This window comes from Peromyscus eremicus, chromosome 9 (assembly GCF_949786415.1).
Source record: "Peromyscus eremicus chromosome 9, PerEre_H2_v1, whole genome shotgun sequence".
Classification (NCBI taxonomy): Eukaryota; Metazoa; Chordata; class Mammalia; order Rodentia; family Cricetidae; genus Peromyscus; species Peromyscus eremicus.
Genome location: NC_081425.1, coordinates 54,483,190 through 54,499,342, shown reverse-complemented (window position 1 = coordinate 54,499,342; position 16,153 = coordinate 54,483,190). Strand labels below are relative to the sequence as shown.

The 16,153-nt window shown below is 45.5% G+C and overlaps 1 protein-coding gene across 1 annotated transcript in view; it reads left to right on the top strand.

The window, feature by feature from the left end:
- Ebf2 (EBF transcription factor 2) overlaps positions 1 to 16,153 on the top strand; it is a 197,871-nt gene that overhangs the window by 159,229 nt on the left and 22,489 nt on the right. The window lies entirely within an intron of this gene.

Genomic DNA, 16,153 nt, shown 5'->3' with positions numbered 1-16,153 from the left:
TGATGGCCATGGCAGCTCACTTTGGGAACACGCCCTTAGAAACTAATCTCTTTACAACCATGATGGGGCAGCCTTTCATATGAGCAATCAGATAAACATAATCAAAGTTATTGGCTGTGAGTTCTCTTGACGGTGATTCAAGAACGTTGCCCAGCAGAGTGGTGCAAAGTATTTTAAAACCTTACCAAAGTAAAATCCACCCAACCATCTGGTTTTCACTGAACATCCCCTTTGAATTGTTGACTCCAAATAAATCAGTTGAATGACTGCATGCTCTGGGTGAGGAGTACAGGTGACACATGGGACACTGGTCCTTCCCTGTCTGGAGGTTTAGGAGCTTTTGGAGGGAGCAGTTGGTTGACTGCCCAGCGCAGGCAGAGACTTTCTAAATTCAAAATACAAAGAGTCCATTGGAAGAAGTGTGGGCTCATGTCATGGAATTCAGCGCGGACAGCAAGTAATGGGAAAGAAAAGCTGTTGCTTTAGCTCCCGACAGGGTACAGTTCACCCATTGGTCTATGCCTTTTGAGAAACAACCTAACTCTAGCTATGAGATACGGAAGTGAGGGAAGTAAAGTGCCACCAGGAAGTGGACATTCTAGGGTCCAAGGCAGATGGCAAAGAGATGAATGGTGTGATTGCAGTCAGGTGTGAAGAAGGGTAGAAGATGAGGAGCCTCAGGCGGGCCAGCGGGACGCCATTCTGAGGAAGGTACATTGAGCTCAGAACAGTATCACAGGAAGGAACAACCCCTAGACATGCACCCCCACTGTTACCTCTGCCCACCTCTGTGATCCATTCATATTGCTTTCCCACTACTCCACAGCCCCACAGAGCTGTCAGCTTGCTGGTGTTTCCTGGGACTGTACCTGGAAGTCTGTGACACTGTTGGAGTGATGGGGGTGTGCCTGGCAATGAACAAAGCAGGATGATGAGCCAGAAATTAAAAAGAGCCCAGTGCCACTGGGCAGGAGCAAGGAGGCTAGAGTATTAGGATGGAGTCCTGTGGTGGGGAACAGCGGAAAATGAGGAAGGCAGGGAGGGAGGGAGGCAGGCAGGCAGGCAGGATGTGGGGAATGCAGAAGATGCTGGGCTAAGGCATGTCTAGATAACAGTAGGAACTACAGGGATGGGTGTTGCCACGGATGGGAGGAATCTATTGTTCCATGATGGAAAGAAGCTGGAGAAGGCCCCTTGGGATTCCAACAAGGACGGCTGAGAACAGTGAGGAGTCAAGGAGGAGGAATTGGGGGAGAAGGAGCCTGGGAGTATGGACTGTTCCTGAGGTCTGGTGAAGAAGACTCTAACTCTAGGACACTTAACACGTACTTGGCATCTGCAATGTGTGGTCCAAGTTCCCCTGGGGGTGGATGATGGGTCTAGACTTGGGAGATGCAGGTGCGTACCCTAACAAGTACTTTGTAGCCAGCCTTCAACTCTCTACTGAAGTTGGGAATGATCTCAGTTCTCATGGGACTGAGACACTTAGAGCCAGATGGGATGTATATGTGTGAGTGTCTATGTGTTTGCACACTTCCTCTGAAAGCTGGAACTTTGACTCCTAACTGCATTTAATGGCCAAAACCTACCTTGGCTCTCAGACAAATGATGTCAAATCTCTTAACCTCTGACTCTGTATAGTCACTGAATAAAAATATGTTCAAAATTATGTTCAAGAATCAAAACCAGTAACATCAGGATACCTCAACATCCTATATCTTCCTAGAAAAGAAGATGGGTATCTTGGATCCCAATAATTTGGTTAAGTCTCATAAAATATGTAAAAGCAAAAGGGGTTGTTGGAATATCTATCAGGGAGGGACTAACTTGGGGGAATCTAGAAAGGCTTCCCGGAGGAGGGAATGATAGAGGGACGTTTGAAAGCAATAGTTTCCCAGCTGAAGATGTATAGTTCTTGGAAACAAACACGGTGCCTAGTGGAAGAGAAACCCATGAACTCGCTGATGTGTGGTATACCTAAGTGTCAATGTCAGCAAAGATCTCTCCTCCTGGTTTACTAAGATGTGATTGTACCATGGATTGTTTTTGGTTCGCTGATGCGTTACAGACATTGCCACGATTTTTGTATGCATTGAGAATGCATGATGCTTAGCCTTATATACATTGAGCACGCATACCGTGCTCAACACTGATACTTGGGACACAGCAGACCTGCAGACTCTCACCTTCCCAGACACTAAGATGTGAAGGTGAGCTGTACATCCTGTAGAGTCAGAATGTCGGGACCCACAGCTTGACTTGCCTGCTAAAGACTTTTCTCCGTCTTATAAAGTAGGATAGGTATGCCACAGGGCTGAGGAGAGAACCCAGGAACAGTGTGCTGGAGGCTGGGGCACCATGGTAAAGGCTGAACAGCTGGCTCTCCAAGTGATTCAAAACAAAGGTGGGCTTGCGGTCCTTCCCGATTTTCATGGTGCAGACACTCTTTCCACCGTGATTCCAAGCTATTGTGTGACACTGTAGATTCCTGGAAATTCAATCACCTGCTCTTGCAAGCTGGAAAGCCAGGTCTTTGTAACAACTCGGGGTGGAGTGTGTCCACAGTAAGCAGTATATTAGATACATGCTCAGAATGTGTCATCAATATTCCTTTTATTCTCACATTGGTGTTATTGTGGCCTCTGGTGTGAACAAGGACTGGCAAGTGTGATGAATACTAATACTTGTGTGAGATGCTGGAACTGGATGTTAGAGAAATTGAATTTTAATTGTTTTTGTTTATTTGTTTTGGAAACAGGGTTTAACTATACAGCCCAAAGTGGCCTTGAACTTGAGGTCTTCGGGCCTTAGCCTCCCAAGTGCTGAGATAAATTGAGTATTCTCAAACTTAAGTGTTGAGGAGAACTTAGAATAAGCCAAACAGAAGGCCTACGACAGGAAGGGCTCTGGGGTGGGAAGGGCAAGCTTTATATTTGATTGACACCATGAACAAGACAGAAGGCCTGGATATAGGACAGTCTGGGGACAAGCTGTTGGGTAGAGACTAAGTCACCCAGGAGTATTCTCTCAGCTCATCGAATACCATTGGGGATACTGTCGTGATCAGGTTTGCCTTTTCAAAGGCAATATTGGGTCTGGGGGCTGGCTCAGTCAGCATAGTGCTTGTCAGATAAGCATGAGGACCTGACATTGAAACATAGAATACTTATTAAAAAGAATCTAGTCGTGGTAGTATGGGAAATCAGATAAGAGGACATCTGGGGCTCATTGGCCAGTCAGTCTGGTCTAATTGGTAAGTTCCATGTTTATCAAGAGACTTGATCTCAAAAAAGGAAGCAATTGAAGAAGACACTCCGTGTAGACCTTTGGCCTCCACACAGGCAGACAGATGAACAGACTTACAGTCATATATGTGAGTACACACACACACACACACACACACACACACACACACACACACACGGTCTTTCTGGCTATGGTGCAGAGAATGGCTTAGAAGGCAGTGTGGGTGCTGAGGGTCAAGTGGAGGCTACGGTGGTGGCCCAGACTGGCAATGACAGCAGCTTGGACTCCAGTGCTGGTGGTGGGGACAGGGAGAAGTGAGTGGAATTTAGGAAGTAGCATTGACGGGACTTGATGATTGATTGGCTGGGGTGGCGGTTGGAGAGCAGAGAGATGGAGACAGTGCTCAGGTTTCGAGTTTGAAAAATTGGGTGGGTAGAGTTAGAAAGTGATGTTTTTTAAGGTATAAAGTGCTAGGGGAGTTCAGAGGGAGGACAAAATACTTCCAGCTGGCTGAGAGGTGGGAAGATTTAATATTGTAAAGATGTCCATTAATGAAAACATTTAGCACAATGCCAATCAAAATACTAACAAAATGTTTGGGGAAAACTGTACAAAGTTCATCCGGAAAGGTGCTAAACTAGAATCCCTAAGTTTGAAAAATGAAAGGGCTTTGCCCCTCCAGACATTAAAACTATTTAAAGGTTTAATAATTAAAGGCCATAGGGTTGTGCAGGAGTGTGTAGAAATGTCCAGTAGCAGAAGAGAAAAATCTGAAAATAAACTCTTTCTGCACACATCCAGTGTGTCAATACTTAAGTATCAGCATGCTGGGGAGCTTTCTCATGGCTATGTGGAAAAGACAGAAGGTTTACACAACATGATAGGCCAACTGGTTCAAAAGATTCAGGAAGAAAGACTCATATTTCAGGTGGACATTATCAACTGGAAATATTTTCACATTAACTAATGTTCATTAAAATGTAGATATGTCAAAAGATTATACACCTAAACATAATTATTATCTTGAACCTTGCTCATCTGAACTCTAAAAAGAGACCACTGAGTAAAAATAAAAAGAAGATGGGGCAATATAAAAAGTAAAATTTGGACCATCAAAATGTCAAGCATTAAAAACAACACCAGGAACATCTCTAGTTCTGAAGAACATACTGTCTTAGGTGCAAGAAGATTCATCCATTTGTTGAGCAAAAGAATTTATGCCTCCTCTTGCCAACTGCCCTTTTATTGCATTGTGGACGAAGAAGTGAACATTAGTCTCTTACATATTAAGAGACGAAGACAAAGACCGAGGAGGAAGGAGACAAATAAGATCAGAAGTAATTCGTGGATGTGACTGGCATGGTTGTGCACACATGTAATCCCAGCTCTTGGAAGAGAGGCAGCAAGATTATGAGTTCCAAGTTATCCTCAGCTACATGATGAGTTTGAGGCCAGCCTCAGCTGCAGGAAGCTATAGGAAGCTTCATTATCAGGAAGGGAGGAAGCCAGCAAGGAATGAAAGAATCAATGAGTTTATTTAAATCTACTGATAATTGTAGAAATGCAAATAAGGGCAAGAAGAGCACTGTACTTTCTTGCATATCTAGGTGGCAAAGGTTTGTCTTTTAAGCAAATGAAAATATACAAGTGGGGACTTTTCTCCTACAGGGCAGCAGGGAGCTGGATGGTTGGAGATGCGTTCTTGGTTCCTTCTAGCCCTGATGAATGTGCACACCTCATGATCTATGGCTCCACTCTCAGAAATGTCTACTTAGAAAATAATTGAATTTGCTCTGGGCTCTTCATTCAAGTTCTGTCTATAATAGTAAAAAATTAAAAATAGCATTGATGCCCAGTGAGGGATTCATTAAATCAACATGGGACATGTTTATACATTTTAAACATCAAAAATAATACTGTTGATGGAAGCTTATTTACATGAAAGACACATGTGATTTAAGTTTTTAAAAACACTTGTGCATAGCCTGCTAGGCGTGGTGGGGCATGCCTATAATCCCACCATTGGGAGGTGGAGGCAGGAGGCCAACCTCAGGTACATAGTAAATTTGAGGCCATCCTTGGATACATTAAAAAAAAAAAACTCACCTTTCCAAATAATAATTTAAAAACCTTGTACTGAGCACAGCAGCACACACCTTTTATCCCAGCACTTAAGAAGCGGAGGCAGGAGCATCATAAGTTCTGGGCTAGCCTAAGCTACATAGTCTACCTGCTCTGTTTGCACAGCATAATAAACTTTTGACAGATATAAGAATAGTTGTACCAATATACAAGTAAGCAATTGTGATTTTAAGTACTGGTATTTTTAATTTTTTCATGTCGATTGATGTGTCTATTTGTGATTTTGACAAAAAAAACCCTGCAAGATAAAAACCTCCATGTTATATGTGTTTAAATATGGAAAGCATATGCTACTAAACTTGACTCTTAGGGTACAAAGATGGTCTTTGTGGCCAGAGGTCAGGGGCTCTCTTTGCTTTTGAGAGGGAGGGGCCTCAAGAGGCAGGCAGAGTGAGAAGGGTCGGGACTCTGCAGCTGATGCTTTTATATGAGAGAAGAAACTAGAGATACAAACACTGTCTAGGAGAGGTCGGGACTGTGACATTCTTCCACCTTGAGGTCATGGAGCCAAATGCAACTCTTACTGGTGACCAAAAGAAAACAGTGTCATCCACAGAGGAGTCCAGGCCCCAGGAAATGAGTTTGTGCCCAGTTGTTTTCCTTGCTTAATGAAGGTACCATCGTGAAAGCCAGTTTAGTTTCGGTGAATGGCTAGAAGGGCAATGACTTCCACAGTAGCCTGAAGAAGACAGTTCTGCACCAGACCTGGGTCCTCACTCTTGCCAGCCCACGGAAGTGTGGCTACTTTTACTGTGGAGAGATAGGTAAAGGCCTCTTAGATTTCCAGCTGGCCTGGCCTCGCACAGCTGGGATAGGGACTATCATCTGTGTTTTCCGAGCACCCTCCATTCTCAGTTCCACATCTGGGGCTTCCCTGTGGGATGGTATTCACAACTGCTGTAGGTCCAGACAAAGTACTTAGCTCTAATAGTGACACTTGAAAACTCACCCAGGTCTCAGAGCAAAAGATAACTCGAAACCTGGAGAGCTGTGCTAGATGGAGTAGGATGGGTCTAGAAGGGGATGCGCTTGGTCAGTCAGTGAGGCTTCTCTTGGGGACTGCTGTGGCATGTCCTTTTCTTGGCCTTCTGTTAAGTGTACTTGAGTGTCCCTGAGCCTCAGTTATATGATGATCCATGGGTGGCTCCCGAATTGAACGGATCATAAGAACCATCAAATCACACTTTTGGAGGATTTCGGCACCTGCATTTAAAGAAAGAAATGAATTTAGGAGACCTGGGTTCTGCTCAGGCGGCTGCCTCAGAGACTTTGTGACTTGGGAGAATTGGGAAGGTTCTTAGGAGACTGGGAGCAGGTCACCCTGGACACAATAGTGATGTTTACTCTCAGGTGGAACTTCCGACATGGAGATGCAAAAAGGAGGCAGGAAGGGAGACCAGTAAATATCTCCTCCTTTGCCACACCCCCTCCCACCCATACAGCTCCATGGTCCACAGTCCAGCTGCAGATGATTCAAGGAAGCACCACCATGATGGAGCTTAACCCACCAAATATACCTGTTACCACTGAGTAGAATGCGGCGATCAGTTCCCCACGGCTGCCGTTGCCAAGGACCACACTAGTGACATCAGGGCTCAGAGAATCAACAGTTTCTTCCCACATGCGACTTTGCAGCTTTGTTTTCCGTCAGCCACGGTTTGCTAACCCGCAACTTGCTGCTTCGGAGCTGAAAGTCACATGGGACTCAGCTCATCAGAAGAGTCCAATTGCCTCTGTCTGGTTTTGAGACCCAGAGGCGGGATGCCAGCTGAGGCTGAGCGGGGAGGAGGCTCCCTCCTCTGCTCTTCGGGAAGATTTTTCTGCAGACAACTGGCAATGAGAAAGGTCATCCCAGTACCGGCGGGACGCGGTGGTTGACTGGGCAGAGTTCTCAGCTGTCTTTCCTCGATGGGGCAGCAAGCTTACAAGGAAAGGCTGTCCTGAGCATGGCGTGTGTGTGTGTGTGTGTGTGTGTGTGTGTGTGTGTGTGTGTAGCCACTGTCCTCTGATTGTAATCTTGTGTTATCTACAGATCAGCGTGTGTGAGCTGACAGCAGGTTATTGAAGACTGGGGATAGATGGGCCCCACTTTTTACTGCTGTTCCTATGGTTCTTTGCCGAATCCAGGCTACACGCTGTGTGTGTGTGTGTGTGTGTGTGTGTGTGTGTGTGTGTGTGTGTGTGTGATGCATCTGTGCATGGCTGTGCTTGCCCATGAGGGTGTGTGTGTGTGTGTGTGTTCTGCATGTGTGCATGTGTGTACTTGCCCATGAGGTATGTGTTATGTATGTGTGCATGGGTGTGCTTGCCCACGAGGTGTTTGTATGTGTGTATATATGTGTGTGTGTGTATGTGTGTTCTGTATGTGTGTGCATGGATGTGCTTGCCCATGAGGGGTGTGTGTGTGTGTGTGTGTGTGTGTGTGTATGTATGTATGATGCATCTGTACATGGCTGTGCTTGCCTAGGAGGGTGTGTGTAGGCCATTGGTTGATCCTCTATCACTTCACTAACTTCTTTTCTAGACAGACTCTCACTGAACCAGGGCTTCCTGAGTCAGCTGTCCTGGCTGGCCTAGGAGCCCCTGGGATCCACTATTCTTACCTTCCCTCAGGTCTAGGGTTACAAGTGCACACCACCCTGCCCGCCTTTCTGTGTGGGTTCTGGGGATCTACACTCAGACCCTCACGCTTGTGCAGCATTCACGTCCCCCACTGAGTCACCCCCCAGCCCCAGGCTGTACATTGATGGCAAGTTAAGTCTCTGATAAATTCTATCGTAAGACAAAACTCGTAAGGAAAAAGTAGCTGTTGTAATTTAGTAATTACGCTTGTCGTCTGTTGAGCTCACAGGGCCAGACTCTTCTTGTGGCCTCTAATAACCACCACCTTTCCCTGTGATGACAGTTTTATTAGTGCCTTAGCTTCCTAGGTGAGAAACCCTTGGCACAGACAAATTAAGTCACCTGCCCATGGTTGCCAAGTAGGTTCCGTCCAAGCTAATTGCAAAGCTCGGTCCTCATCCTGACAGTGCTCTGTCTTCTGGGACGGTGCCACCTGCGTCTGGGGCACAGGGCAGCCTGGAGGGTTGCTGCTGGATAAGCAGAGTGACCAAGATGAGAGGCAGGCACCTTCATCCATAGTGAAAAACAGTATTTATATTACTGTGTGTGTGTTGTGTGCGTGTTGTGTGTGTTGTATGTGTATTGAGTGTATGTTGTGTGTGTTGTGTGCATGTGTGTTGAGTGTGTGTTGTGTACATGTTGTGTGTGTTGTGTGAGTGTGTGTGTTATGTAAGTTGTGTGTATGTGTGTTGTATGTGTGTTGTGTGCATGTGTTGTGTGTGTTGTATGTGTAGTGTGTGTGTTGTATGTGTATTGTATGTGTTATGTGAATGTGTGTTGTGTGTGTGGTATGTGTGTTGCATGTGTTTGGTGTGTGTGTATGTGTGTGTTGTGTTTATGTGTTGTGTGTATTGTGTGTGTGTGTTGTGTGTATTATGTGTGCAGTGTGTGGTGTGTGTGTATGTGTGGTGTATGTGTGTGTGGTGTGCAGATGCTTGCACACCATGGTGCACATATGGAGGTTAGAGGACAATGATGTGGAGTCAGCTCTCTCCTTTAAGCTTTAATAGGTTCCAGGGATTAAGCTCAGATCTGTAGGCTTGCCCCGCAAGGCCTTCACCTGCTGACACCCTGCGACCCTTACTCCAGCTTTGCAGAGAGTCTTGCAGCCGTTCTAACCTAAAGAAAAATGAAGGGTCTACAGGATGACTCAGTCAATAGAGTGCTTGCCAGGAAAGCGTGAGAACCTAAGGTTGGACCTCCAGTATCCACAGGAAAAAGCCAGGCATGCTGGTATGCACCTGTAATCCCAGTGCCGAGGAGTTGGAGACAGGAGGGTCCCTGGACATCCATCCTAGTTGAATCAGGCTTAGAGAGAGAGACTCTATCTCAAAATTAAATGAATGGATGAATAAATAAATAGAAGTAGAGGAACAACTGAGGAAGACACTGAGGTCAACCTCTGGCCTTCGTGTGTGTGTACACACATGTGTTCTTGCATGCACAGAACCATATACACACACAAGTGAGATCTGCTTACTTTAAAGGGAGGATGAAGTCATTTACATCCACAAGGGTAATTATGCACGGAGCTGTGAGAACACGGGCACAATCCCCACGGTAAGCATATGGCAGCAGGGTACACTGTGGCTGTACTGAGTCCGGGTGACTTCCCCTTCAGTGCTCTTTGGGCCTTTTGTGAACCTCCGTGTCTGTAAAATATGAATTCTGTCTGAAATACTCGCCATGTTATGCCTTTAATCCCTCTGTTTAGATTATGTGACGTCACGGGAGACAGGGAAAGGGACAGTGTGAGAACATGGCCTTGGCAGGTAGGGGTCAGTGAGAAGCAGGTGGGGTCACAGGTGGCCAGAAGCAGAAGAGACCAGAGGTCCCAGCTGGCCGGGCTGTGTGCAGATGTTTCCCAAGGTGTGCAATTAAATTTACAAGTGACAGTGATGGCCTGGCTACTGAGGACACCACAGAAAGTCCAAGAATTTATGGTAGTTAACCCTCTGTCCCCCAAGACTTCTTTTTCTTTAGCAGAAGCTCAAAGTGTTGATAAAATACCATTGTTTATTATTTGTAAGAAACTTCCCATCAGCAGGAAGAGGTGGCAGTTGGGAGGAGAGTTGGGCAACCCTACCTCTCAAATCATATCCCAGACAGCCTGCTCCAAAAGGCTCTGCTGGAGGAGTAGGGTCCCCCTTCAATAAAAATGTACCAGGCAGATGTGAAAACTTGATCTCAAACGTTAATAGCTCATCCATTTTATATTTCAATTTTCCCTTCATAGCATTATCATGGGGGAAAAAATCCCATCAAAGAAATGAATCTGATTTTCAGCTTAAAATATCCAGTTCAGACATCCCAAACCGGCCAGAGTACAATTAATCCCTGTTCAAACTGGAGACCGGCTGATCCAGAGCCCTCTTGGTGGCTTGTACTTTCACAAAGTTGCCCATATCCCCAGCTCTTGTGAAGGGCAGTTGCTTCCTCAGCTTAGTCGAAAGAGTAATGTCCCCTCTGCCAGACCCAGAGGAGGAAGCTGTTGCTTCACGAGAGACCGCCCAGCTCTTTAATGGACTAGTGCTCTGCGCTATAATATTCTGAGTGCACGTTGCAGAGCTCACACACGCTCATAACTGCTGCCTGGTGGCATTTAGGTTTATGCTTGAAATTTATCTTTAATTTTTACAGTTGTCTCCTTAACCGTGTATATTACTCCCTTCTTCAAACAATCTGTCTTGCGACTGCCGTTTCTCTTGAAACCAAAGCATAATTAAATATTAAATTAATATTTCATTTGAAATTAAATATCAAAGGCTTCCGTCTAATCTTTCTCTCATGCATCTGTGGATCCCCCGTGTTCTGGCTCCTGTGTCCACAAAGGCAGGTGCCACCTCTGAGTAATTCACTCCGGTTTTGTCTTTATTCCTTCTATTTGTTTTTTTAAATTGCTGCTCCTACGTCTTTGCTACATTGACTCAAATGGACATGGAGAGGAGATTTCAGTGTATCCTCGGGGTTAAGGGCAGCACAGCTGTTGACTGAGGTGTCCCCAATCCTATTTCTCAGAGCATGTCACTAATTCAAATAAACGAGATCCTTAGAGTCATAAGCTGCAAGGGCTCTTTGAGGACAAGTCAGCCCATGCGTCTGCAGAGAAATCTCCCAAAGTCTCTCCTGGTGGAGCAGCGGGGCGAGGACGGTGTCACTGGTCACTGCTGATACCTAAAGCAGATAGGGTTAGATGTGACACAGCACGAGCATCCCTAATCTACAAATTTGAAACTGGGAGTGCTCCAGAAATCCTAAATGCTTTGGGCATGAACACGAGGCTGTAAGTGGAAATTTCCACACCTGACATCCCATCATGGATCCCTGTCAAAATGCAGGTGTGGTAAAAATGTTGCGTGAAACCTTACCTTTGCACTATATGTGTATAGTATGCATGGAATGCAAATGAAGTCCGTGACGTATGTAGGCCCCATCTCCAAGCTATCTAATTAGAAATATGCAAAATTTTCAAAATAAAAATTCAAAATCTGAAATACTTTCAGCTCCAAGCATAAAGGATACTCGACCTGTATATTTTGACTGTTGAACCTATTGGGACATTTGACAGGTTGACATTTGTTAAGAGATTGGGAACAGGGAGAACGCAAGTGATGGAAGGCAGACTTCACTGGAATCAACAGGTAGGGTCAAGGGACCTTGAAGACATGGGTACTGTGAAGGAAGGGAGAAAAGAGAAGTTCTAAGGTAGCATGAGGACAGATGCTTGTCCCTAGATGTCTGAAGTCCTCCCAAAGCTGGGCTGTTGCCTCTCTTCCTGCCCTGCTGGCGGAGTCACTGTCTGGGACTGAAGCCAAAAGCCAGGGATGCTCCATGAGTTCTCCTTCCTTTCTGTGCATACCAAGCTGACTCATCTTCATATCCAGTGTTTATCTTGCAGCCATGACACATAGAGTCTAGCTTTCTTTGGCTTTGTGGTTTTTGGAACAAAGAGCAAGATTCCTTTTAAGTGTTTTCTTTATTCTTGGAGGGAGTTAGGATTTGGAACTGGGACTGTGGGGTCCTCTGATTCTGGGGGCTGCCCTCCCCCCCCCCCCCCCCGTGCCCATGGGCTCTGTGAACATCTTATCCAAGGCAGGACCATTCTCTGCAGATGTAGATGCGGACACACGGCTGAGTAGAGCTGCTGCCTTCCCATAGTGACTTACAGGCTGTGTATGACTCTAAGACCCAAGTGCAAATTCACTGCTGAGTTAAACCCAGGCCAGTGCTGTGACTCGCCAGCAACCCAGACTGGCAGACAGACTGGCCACTCAGATCCTCCCTCATCTATCACCCTTTTCTTTCCTCAAATTCTTACAACAACTCCACAAATAACTTCCATGGTGCCATCTTTGTGGTTTGCACTCTTAGTGGTCAGGGCACAAGTGACTTCTCTTTTTAAAAGACTGCTTTTCATTTGTAATTGTGTGTATGTGAATGTCCCTAGGAGTGTCTGACACGTGTATGTGGGTACCCACTGAGGCCAGGGGAAGATGCCAGATCCCCTGGAGCTAGAACTACACGTGCTTGGGAGCTGCCTGGTGTGCGTACTGGGAACCAAACTCTGGTCCTCCGGAAGAGCAGGAAGTGTTCTTAACCACTGAGCCATCTCTAGAGCCCCGGGAATGACTTCTTGTGTTGCCAGTGTTCTGTTGAGGTCTTCCCAGAGCACCGACCAACAGCTCTTTTTGCACGTTCGTCAGAGCTGTTAGATTTTGGGGACACAGAAGTCGAACAAAGGTTGGGGAAAGTCTGATCTGATACTTGTCCCTCTTCTGAAGATACAAAAATATAAAAATCATATATATATATATATATATATATATATATATATATAATATATGTATATCATCAGTCCTTTGGGAGAATTACTATTGAGCACTAGCCAGCTTTCTGTTGGTTTATGAGTGGTTCCCACATAGATATTTTTAGTTAAATACTATTTACTTAAAAAGAAACCTTTTCACACATTTCTTAAAGTTTGTGTCTCTGTGTTGGGCCCAAGATGTGTGAGGAAACTCATATATTATACTCACAGTCAGAATGAGAAACAACACTGTAGACCCAGGCTCTCGGGAGATATGTTATGAAATCTCAAGGTATTGATGAAAGTTTTTCATGGCTGATCCAAATGGGATTTAGACTCTGTGGCAGTTGAATTGTGTGTTATTAAACTCCTTAAGCAAACCCGAATGATTCCCAGTGGAGGATTAAGACATTCTATGTATAGCAAAGGCGGAATTCTCATGTCGGAGTCTTCTCTATTGAATTCCCCCTTGATTATCTTCTGTAATATTTAACTTCATGCCATGCTGTAATTATTAAATAAAAGGTAAATATAAATTATACTTCAGTGGGGATATGACCTTTTACCTTAATGTTATATTCTAAAGAAAGGCATAGGTAAACAGAACCTATAGATTGATGCATATTTTTCATCTACTCTATTTTTGTCTTGCCAGCATCTCTCCGTGTCCCCGCCAGCCAGAGCACTGGCAGAACTTCACAGCATCCCACACTCCATGTGGTAGGGGAGGTTGTAAATTTACAGGGATGATGACAGTTAATGACCTGCTAGGTCCTCTGAGACTGTCTTGGTGCTGGTCTTGGGCACCTCATTAGCTAATTGAGGTTTGCTTGGCTCACCTCAGATCCCCAAAGCCAGGGAACACCCAGGGAGGTGGGGAGAGGGAGTGTGAAGAGGAACATGGGGTTCGAGGTAGAGCCTGGGGAGTCAGTTTGGGACCAAGGTAGATGCCGTCAAACTCAGCCTTGCCGTGCGGAAGTCTGAGGTGGTCCGGTGCTTTCTCTAATGGTTTGATGTCTGTAAAAGGCCCGGGTGGGTTTGATTTCATGATTTCTACTTCAAGTGTGCACCGGATTCAGTGAGACTGCGGGTCCTTATGTCTGGGTTTTCAGCCCGTTAGGGAAAACAACGCAGACAAATGTGTGATAAACTCTATTCAAGAGACGCTGTTGGGTGTGCCAATCAGAGAACCCAGCTTCTAGTGGGGAGACTGAGAAGACAGGTTAGTGGCAGAGGGCCATGGTGGCCGGATGCCACACTGCTCTCCTGTGAGGAAGTGTGAGCTTGCCCCCAAGCGAGTAAATATACCCAATACAGAAGGGAGGGGCAGACAAGAAGAAAGACCGTAAGTCAGCCTTCTTACCCTTCCCTTCCATGTGCCTTCTGCACATTATGGGTGTACCCGTGTCTCTAACTTTTCAGTCTCCTCCAAGTAAGACAACCTGCATAGTGACTAACAAGTAGCACAGAGCTCACATGGGATGAGGCAAAGGCTAATTCTGAGGATTTCGTTTTGAGTCTGCCCTGCAGCATCAGGCAGCTGTTGCGTTTGCTGGTTGATACCAAATGGTGCCCTTTTATCCCCCCTATCAGTGGCTAGAAAGTCAGGTGGCCCAGGCAGGCTCCACAGCCATCTGTGGTCCTTTCTGGAAGCTGGGAATGAAGCTCAGAGTGCAGAGGGAGGGACGCGGCACTTGCCCTGCGGAAAAGGTTAAGAGGACACGTTTGGGAGCGAGAGAAGCCAGCATTCAGATCTCATCTTTGCCAGCTGTCGCTGCATTTAGCACGGGGACAGAGCCTATAGGGTGGCAGCAAGGGTTAAGGAGCTGATGTGGGAAAGGGGCTTTGACAAATGCCTCCCTTATAGCGACCCTTTAGTGTGTTCTGATAGTGGCATTAGCAACTGATAGCATTGCATAATACAGCCACTGGCGCCCATCTGCGAACTAGGCTTCTAGGACTGTTGACATTATCAGGTTAAGTGGAAAAAAGTTTACAGAATGATTTCACCTATGCATATAGCTATTCTTACCTGTGTTCTGGACAAGAGAGAGTCTGAGTGCAAGTCTATCATACACCTCCTACCCCAAAATATGTTGGGGGACACTTTCAGAAGGAAAAAAAGAGAAAAGAGCAAATGTAGTCTATTAGTTATTTTCCTCATTGCCAGGACAAGTACCTAGCACAAGCCACTTAAGGAAGAATTCATGTAGGCTCAGGGTTTGAGGGTACAGTCCCTCAAGGCAGGGACGGTGCAGTGGTGGGAATGTGGGGCCAACAGATTCCTTGCATCTACAGTTAGGGGGCAGAGAGAGATGAACACCAGAACCCAATTCACTTTCTCCTTTTAACTCAGACTAAGACTCCATCCCCTGAGATGGTGCTACCCACAGGCTGGGTAGCTTGTCTCTCTTCAGTTAAACCTTTCAGGAAATACCCTCATAGACCTATCCAGGAGGAGTGTGTCTCCTGGGTGATTTCCAGTTGGCAGTCAAGATTAATGACTGCACATGCTAATATTGCCAAGCTAGTGCCATTGGCATGATGGGAATTTTGTGCCATGTGCTGGTATGTGTAAGGTTGCTCTGGAGGATGTGTGGAAGCTGGACTTAAGATTCTTGTCTTGGAAAAAATAGTATTAGAAATAGAAGAAGGGCTGGAGAGATGGTTCAGTGGTTAAGAGCATGTACTACTTTTCCAGAGGACCTGAGTTCGATTCCTAGCAACAGCAGTAGGCAGCTTACAACCATCTTAGGTAAAGTTCTAGGAGGACCTGCCACCTCTGGCCTCTGTGAGCATCTGCACTCAGTGCACACACTCTCATATACATATGTACATATACTATGCACACACACCCCTAAAGTAATAATGAAGAAATATAAGAAGACCATGGAAAGATTTACAGTTAAAATCATGTATGACATGTTAAATATTATGACCAAAAGTATTTAATAGGCTGTGATATAAATTAGTGGTAGAATCCTTGCTTAGCAAGTTTGAGGGCTAGATTTCTTTCCTAGTAACACACACACATACATATGGGCATGCACACGCACACACACACGTTTCATTAAACAAGACATCGAATCATTACCAGCTGGTCTTACTAATCAATGAGCTCCAGGTTTAGTGAGAGGTCTTGTCTCGAAAAATAAGGTGGAACATAACAGAAGATAATAAAAATTGAGCTCTGGCCTCCACCTGAACATAAACACACAACATGCACATATACTACACACACGTACATATACTGCCACACACACAAACACACATATATTTACCATACACACACACATACATATACTATCACACATACACGTATACATGTACATATAC